Here is an 8,537-nt window from a genome sequence, read left to right on the forward strand (position 1 = left end):
GAAAGAAATACGTGAAGGGAAGGAAAAATTCTTCTCTACCCTCAAGGTCTTCCAGATGGACTAAATTAAATTTACATGAGATATAGTAACAAGAGAAAAAAAACTAAAGTTTTATTATGTGCACATGGAAACCCAATGATGATATTGAGATTTAAAGAAATGACGAAAACCGACAGTTCTTATACTTTTTAGATAGACACAATAAATCTGTGAGGAATTGACAAAACTTTGGGAGCTTCAGTTAGTAAGAAATTCTAAACAGTTTGAGCTGTGGTAGTAAATTAGTAAACAGGAGCAAGGGTTTATTAATACAGGCTTCTGGGCTCTAAATTTTCTATCTCTGGTGGTAAGGATGTCTCTTTACCTCCTAGTGGAGGGAGGGTACTTTTCACATGGAAGATTTATTTCCTGCTTTCAGGAGGCCAGAAGAGGGTCTGAGTGTTCTTCTTGCATAAGGCTGTCTCTTAAGTAACTTTAAAATAACCAGTGTGCCAAAGTGGCCCATCTTGAGGCAGCCTGCCCTTGGGCCCTACATACGCAACTAAATACATCATGCAAAACTGCAGAGAACTACAAAGAAAATCTCAAATGCAGGCAGGCAAAGAAAAGACATTATCTTCAAAAGTATAAGAGATTGACAACTGATTTCTGAACAGTGGATCTAAAAAGTAGTGAACAATGTGTTGAAAGAAAAAAAAACTATACTCAGAAAAATTATTTTTTAGGCTTCCAGGTTTGTTGGATTCTATTCTATCATTTTTTATTGAAGTATAATAAGTATACAGTGTTATATTAGCTTCTGGTGTACAATATAATTCCACAGTTCTATACATTTTTTCAGTGCTCATCAAGATAAGTGTACTCTCAATCCCCTTTAACTATTTCACCCAAACCCTCACTCCCCACCCCTCTGGCAACCACCAGTTTGTTATCTGTATTTAAGAGTCTGGGTTTTTTTCTTTGTCTCTTTTTTCTTTGTTCATTTGTTTTGTTTCTTAAATTCCCCATATGAATGAAATAATAGGGTATTTGTCTCTCTGATTGACTTATTTCACTTAGTATTATAGCCTCTAGGTCCATCCGTGTTGTTGCAAATGGGAAGATCTCATTCTTTTTTATGGCTGGGCAAAGAAAAATTATTTTTATGAAGAGAGCAAAATAAAAACATGCTTTAGGTATTTGAGAGAATAATGCCCGAGCAAGTCCTGACTAAGGGGAATTCTCAAGGTTGTACTTCAGGCTGAAAGAGTATTTCCAGATGGATGGTCTGAGATTCAACAAGGAATGAAGAAAAAAGTGGTAAATAATGTGAGTAAACCTGAGGAAATGTTGGCTAAATACAATAGCAATATTAATAATGATAATGTATTGTTAAGAAAAAATATGGAAATAAAATGAGTTACATAAGAGTAATTATGGCCCCTCCCCCAAAATTCATGTTGAAATATGATCCCCAACGTGATGGCATTTGGAGGTGGAGTCTTTGGGAGGTAAACAGGTCATGAGGGTGGGGCCCTCATGAATGGGATTACTGCCCGCATAAGAAGAGGCCAGAGAGCTAGCTTGTGGTCTTTCAGCCATGAAATGCTGCAAAGAGAAGGCAGACATCTGCAACCCAGAAGAGGGCTTTCAGCAGGACCCAACTGTGCTAGCGTCCTGATCTCAGATTTACAGCCTTTAGAACTGTGAGAAATAAATTTCTGTTTATTAGCCACCCAGTGAACAGTAATTTGGTACAGCAGCCTGAATTAAGACACCAACATATAAGTTGGAAAAGGGGTAAATGGAGTTGATGTATTATAAACATAAAACAGAAAGGACCAACAGAGAAGCACAAAATAAAATGGTAGATCTAAACCTAATAGATTTGTATTTACCTAGAATGTAAATGGACTCTTTGCTCTAGTTATTTTAGATTGGATTAAAAACAAAAAACCCTAACTATATGCTATTTATGAGATATGTCTAAAACATGTAGATACAGTTGAACATAAATGGATGGATAAGCCACAAAAGGGAAAAGGAAGTTCTGCCTTTGAGTTATAAGTAACTGTGAGCTTTAAGGAACCCTCACTATCCACAAAAAAAACTCACCACAAATACAGTCTGCAAAAATACTTGTATGTAAATGGAGGGTTGTTGGAGGGGAGGTGGTTGGGGGGATGGGATAACAAGGTGATGGGCATTAAGGAGGGCACGTGATGTAATGAGCACTGGGTGTTTTATGCAACTGATGTTTAACTGAACTCTACATCTGAAACTAATGATATACAATATGTTGGCTAATTGAATTAAAAAAAAAAAACAACCCACAAAACTTGTATGTAGTCTTGCTGATCTCAGAGAGGTCTCTGGGAGCTTCTCCACTCCGAACAGACAAATGAAGGTTGAGTCCTGAGTGGAAGGTAAAGAGACTATGTTGTCGGTGGGAATATCCAGGATCCAGGCTAAGGCGTCACCAGGGTCAGATCAACAGAAGCAGGATTCAGGGCTGGAACAGCAAAAAGCTGAAGCGGTGGAGAGAACTTGGAGACATGCAGGCAGCAAGAAAGGGTTCCCTGAGGCCTGAAGACCAAAGCCACACATTGACCTTTGGAACAATGGAAGTTAAGGGTGAAACTTTCTCTATAATCAAAAGTCCTCCAGGGAGACATAAGAGATTTAGTGACTGAGAAACAGTACTCCTGGTTGACAACAGGGCAAACTCTTTTTGAAGGAAATTTGCAGTTTAGACAGAAAACACCCACATTTTAAAAGAAGTATGATCTCACATTTTAAAAGAAATATGATCTCAAAATAATCACACAAGAAGACTACTATGAATGTTAAACAAAGGGAAGAAACAACAGATCTAGATTCCTAAGGATTGCATAACTTGCAATTGCCCAATACAAAATCCCTGTCATGAAGTGTTCAAAGAAATAGAAAATGAGATTACAAAGATGAGTTTATATAGGAAACTATTAATGAACAAACAGCCCAAGGATCCATCAATAGATGAATGGATAAAGAAGATGTGATACATGCACGTGCGCGAGTATGCGCGCATGCACACACACACAGGAATATTACTCAGCCATAAAAAAGAATGAAATCATGCCATTTGCAACAACATGGATGGATCTAGAATATAGTGCTAAGTGAAATAAGTCAGAGAAAGATAAATATATGATTTCACTCATATGTGGAAGTTAGAAGCAAAGAAGAAAAGACAAAAAAACAGACTTTAAACTATAGAGAACAAATTGGTGGTCAGTGGGAAGATGAGTGAAATAGGTGATGGGGATTAAGAATATACTTATCATGGGGCGCCTGGGTGGCTCAGTCAGTTAAGCATCTGCCTTCAGCTCAGGTCAGATCCTAGGGTCCTGGGATTGAGTCCCACATCGGGCTCCTTGCTCAGCCTCCTTCTCCCTCTCCTGCTCTCCCTACTTGTGCTCTCTCTCTCTGTCAAATAAATAAATAAAATCTTTTTCAAAAAAAGAGTATACTTATCATGATGAGCAGTGTAAGTAATATATAGAATTGTTGAATCACTATATTGTATACCTGAAATTAATATAACACTATATATTATCTATACTGGAATTAAAATTTTAAGTGAATGAATGAACAAAAATACAAGTGAAATACTTTTATTAAAATACCAAAAAAAAAAAAAAAGAATGAACAGATAAAGGAATGGAAAGGAACTTCTAGAAATAGAAACTATAATCATTGCAGTAAAAAGTTGAATGGACCGCTAATTTCTTTGCTGAATACTAAAATTTCTAGATTTTGCTATTATGAATACTGCTGTGGTAAATAGGGGAAGAGGAATATTGTTTTACATCTCTGATTATTTTTTTAATTAAGATTTCTAGAAGTTAAAAAAAAAAAAACTAAGACAAAAGCCCCTGAATGGATAGGCATATTAGTTATCTATTACAGTGTAACTAAATAGCCCAAAATCTAGCAGCTTAATACAACAAATCTTTATTATCTCAAAGTTTCTGGGGTCAGAAGTTTGTGAGTTGCCTAGCCAGGTGGCTCTGGCTTGAAATATCTAATGAGAGTACATCATTAAGACATCAGCTGGGGTTGCAGGGTCTGCTTCCAACATGGCTCATTCACATGACTGTTGGCAGGAGGCCTCAGTTTCTCACCATTTGGACTTTTCAATAGGGCTGTTTTAGGGAATGAATTGTGTCTCCCTGAAATTCATATGTTGAGACCCTAACCTCAAATGTGACTATATTTGGAAATAGGATGCTTAAGGAGGTAATAAAGGAAGGGCGCTTGGGTGGCTCAGTTGGTTAAACGACTGCCTTCAGCTGGGGTCATGATCCCAGGGTTCTGGAATCGAGCCTTGCATTGGGCTTCCTGCTCAGTGGGGAGCCTGCTTCTCCCTCTCCCTCTGCTGCTCCCCCACTTGTGCTCTCTCACTCTCTCTCTGTCAAATAAATAAAATCTTAAAAAAATAAAATCCTTAAAAAAAAAAGGAGGTAATTAAGGTTAAATGAAGTCATAAAGGTAGGTTCCCAATCCAAAAGGTCTGGTGTCCTTATAAGATGAGTAAGGAACACCAGAGCATTCTCCCCCCCTCCCCAACTTCCCAATCTTTCTCTGTGCACAGAGGAAAAGTTCATGTGAGAATACAGCAAGAAGGTGGCCGTCTGCAAGCCAGGTTTCTCACTAGAAACTAACCCTTCCTGGTACCTTGATCTGGGAACTGCAGTCTCCAGAACTATGAGAAAATAAAATTCTATTTAAGCCACACAGTCTTATATTCTGTTGTGGTAGCACAAGCAGACTTAGTTGGCTTGAGCATCTTTACAACGTGGCAACTGGTTTTCCCCAGAGCAAGGGATGAAAGAGATTGAGAAAAAAAAAAAACAGCAGCAATGCCTTTTATGAGTTAGTCTCAGAAATCACGTGGTATTACTTCCATCATGCTTTCAGTTTATTAGAATTGAGACACTGGGTCCAGCCTACTCAATGGGAGGGGGATGAAACTTAACCTCTCCAAAGAGGAGAGTGAATTTCTGGATTATTTTAAAACTATCACAATAGGTTAAAAAGATCACATACAGTTGGGTACCTGAGCGCGTTCCACAATCATTGACACAGGGGGATAGAAAATCACCATCTTAATAGATTTAGTTGTTGGAGGGCAAAGTTCTGGGCTACTAGAGTGGTGAGAGAATTGTGGGGAAGTCTCAGAAAGGAAAGTAATGTAGAAAGGATCCTTAAATTCTATGTATAAAATCCACCCAGCTCTTTGTCAGCTAAACTCCATATGTATGTAGGAGACTCTAAGGAGGCTATAAAAAGTAGCCACTGGGAGGTGAAAGAACTGAACAGATCTGAGGTTCCAGCTGCTGATTATTTCAGTTGAAATAGTTTGGTATTTGAGCCCAGCCAAGTTAACTGCCTGAAAGTATAAAAATCAACAAACTTATGAGGAACAACACAACAGAATCATGAATCTCTATCATCCTCAATGTCTAGTATACAATAACATTAGACAAGCAAAAGGAAGAGAACATGAAAATACGATCTATATTCAAAAGCAAAGCAATCAATAGAAACTGATCCTGAGGGGTGCCTGGGTGGCTCAGTCCTTAAGCATCTGCCTTCGACTCAGGTCATGATCCCAGGGTTCTGGGATCGAGCCCCGCATTGGGCTCCCCGCTCCACGGGAAGCCTGCTTCTCCCTCTCCTACTCCCCCTGCTTGTGTTCCCTCTCTAGCTGTCTCGCTCTCTGTCAAATAAATAAATAAAATTAAAAAAAAAAAAAAAGAAAGAAAGAAACTGATCCTGAGATTGTCCAGATATTGGGGTTAACAAAGAATTTAAAACAACTATTGTAAATATCATTAAGGAATTAAAGAAAAATGAATTAACAGATGGAGAACCTTAGCAGAGAAATAGGGTAATAAAATACTCAAGTGGGATTCTAGAACTGAGAAGATTAACAAGTGAAATAAAAAATTCACTGAAGGGAAGGGTAAAGATGGCGGAGGAGTAGGGGACCCTATTTCAACTGGTCCCCGGAATTGAGCTGGATATCAACCAGACCACTCTGAGCACCCACGAAACCAGCCTGAGATGTAAGAAGATCTGGATCTCTACAAACAGAATATCGCAGGTGGTTGGTTTTGAGGTACGAAGCGGAGAGCCGTGATTCTGCGGGCAGATATCGGAGAATAAACGGCAGCAAGAGGGTGCCTGGACGTGGGGATCCTGCACCACCGGTGAGTGACAGCCTTGCGCGCTGTGGATGGGCACAGACTCGCAGACTGGTAGCGTCGGGAAAGGACTTTAGGGCAGCCCCCAGGGTGGAGGACCAGACCAGCGGGGTCGCGCGCACGTGAACTGCAGACTCCAAGACGGAAACCCGGTGTGCCGGGGTTCCGCTGGTGAACTGCAACCTCCGGGGTAGAAACCCCTAGCGGCAGAGTCGCGCGCATGTGAACTGCAGTCCCCAGGACAGGGCCCCAAGCGGCAGAGTCAAATGCGCGCGCCCGCGAACTAGGAGCGGCTGGTGGTTTTAGAAGCACAAAGGGCAGAGACGTGCCCCGACCTGGAGGCAGGACTAGGAGCGCTGCGGAGGGGCCCACAACCCAGGATGCTGCAGTTTATAGCAGCACGGACAGAAACGGAGATGGTGTGGCCTGGAGGGCTCACTGAAGAACAGACTACGGTCTCTCTGCTCTGAGGCAGAGGGTTAGAAACGGTCTCTTCTGCTCTGACTCGCGGAAGAGACATGGAAAGCCGCCAGGGAAAGGCGCCAGAGAACAAAAGCCCCAAAGACTGATCCCCACTGAACCCATCCCCCGCCACATGGGCGCAGGGCAACTCTGCCCAAACAGGGTTGCCTGAGTAACAGCATGGCAGGCCCCACCCCCAGAAGACAGGCTGGGAAAACAAGAGGCCAGCAACTCTAAGGTCCCAAGAAAACAGGTGCATCTTGCTTGGGTTCTGGTCAATAATTTGGAACCCATCAACAGAATGACGAGGAGGAGGAGCCCCCAAAACAGAAAAGACTCAGAGATTATGACTTATGCTGCAGATTTACAAATGGATGCAGATATAACCAAGATATCGGAGATGGAATTCAGGCTAGCAATTGTGAAGACAGTGGCTAGAATGGAGAAATCAATTAATGACAACATAGAGTCTCTAAGGGCAGAAATGAAAGGTGAATTGGCAGAACTTAAAAATGCTATCAGTGAGATCGATCCAATCTAGATAATCTAGCAGCTAGGGTAACTGAGACAGAAGAGAGAATAAGCGATCTGGAAGACAATATAATAGATAAAAAGGGAAAAAAAGGAGGCCAGGGAAAAACAACTCAGAATCCATGAAAATAGAATCAGAGAAATAAGTGACACCATGAAGCGTTCCAATGTCAGAAAAATTGGAATCCCTGAGGGAGTGGAGAGAGAGAGAGCACTAGAAGATGTATTTGAGCAAATCGTAGCTGAGAACTTCCCTAATCTGGGGAATGAAACAAACATTCGCGTCCTAGAGGCAGAGAGGACCCCTCCTAAGATCAAGGAAAACAGGCCAACGCCCCGGCATGTAATAGTAAAACTTGCAAATCTTAGAACCAAGGAAACCATCTTAAGGGCAGTTAGGGGGAAGAGATTCCTTACATACAGAGGGAGGAACATCAGAATAACGTCAGACCTATCCACAGAGACCTGGCAAGCCAGAAAGGGCTGGCAAGACATATTCAGGGTACTAAATGAGAAGAAAATGCTGCCAAGAATACTTTATCCAGCAAGGCTTTCATTTAGAATGGATGGAGAGATGCAGAGCTTCCACGACCGGCAGAAGTTGAAAGAATATGTGACCACTAAGCCGGCCCTGCAAGAAATATTAAGGGAGTTTCTTAAAAAGGAGAAAGACCCCAAGAGTGATCTACAACAGAAATTTATAGGGACAATCTATAAAAACAACATCTTCACAGGCAACATGATGACAATTCATATCTTTCAATAATCACTCTGAATGTGAATGGCCTAAATGCTCCCATAAAACGGCACAGGGTTGCAGATTGGATAAAAAGACAGGACCCATCCATATGCTGTCTACAAGAGACTCATTTTGAACCTAAAGATACATCCAGACTGAAAGTGAAGGGATGGAGATCTATCTTCCATGCCAGCGGACCTCAAAAGAAAGCTAGGGTAGCAATTCTTATATCAGACAAATTAGATTTTAAACTAAAGCCCATAATAAGAGACACAGAAGGACACTATATCATTCTTAAAGGGTCTATCCAACAAGAACTAACAACTGTAAATATCTATGCCCCCAACATGGGAGCAGCCATCTACATAAGCCAACTGTTAACCAAAATAAAGAGTCATATTGATAACAATACGTTAATTGTAGGAGACCTCAATACTCCACTCTCAGCAATGGACAGATCATTGAAGCAGAAAATACAAGGAAACAAGAGCTCTGAATGATACACTGGACCAGATGGACCTCATAGACATTTACAGAACATTCCACCCTAAAACAACAGAATACTCATTCTTCTC

This window comes from Mirounga leonina, unplaced genomic scaffold (genome assembly GCF_011800145.1).
Source record: "Mirounga leonina isolate KUSES-001 unplaced genomic scaffold, KU_Mleo_1.0 Mir_129, whole genome shotgun sequence".
Classification (NCBI taxonomy): domain Eukaryota; kingdom Metazoa; phylum Chordata; class Mammalia; order Carnivora; family Phocidae; genus Mirounga; species Mirounga leonina.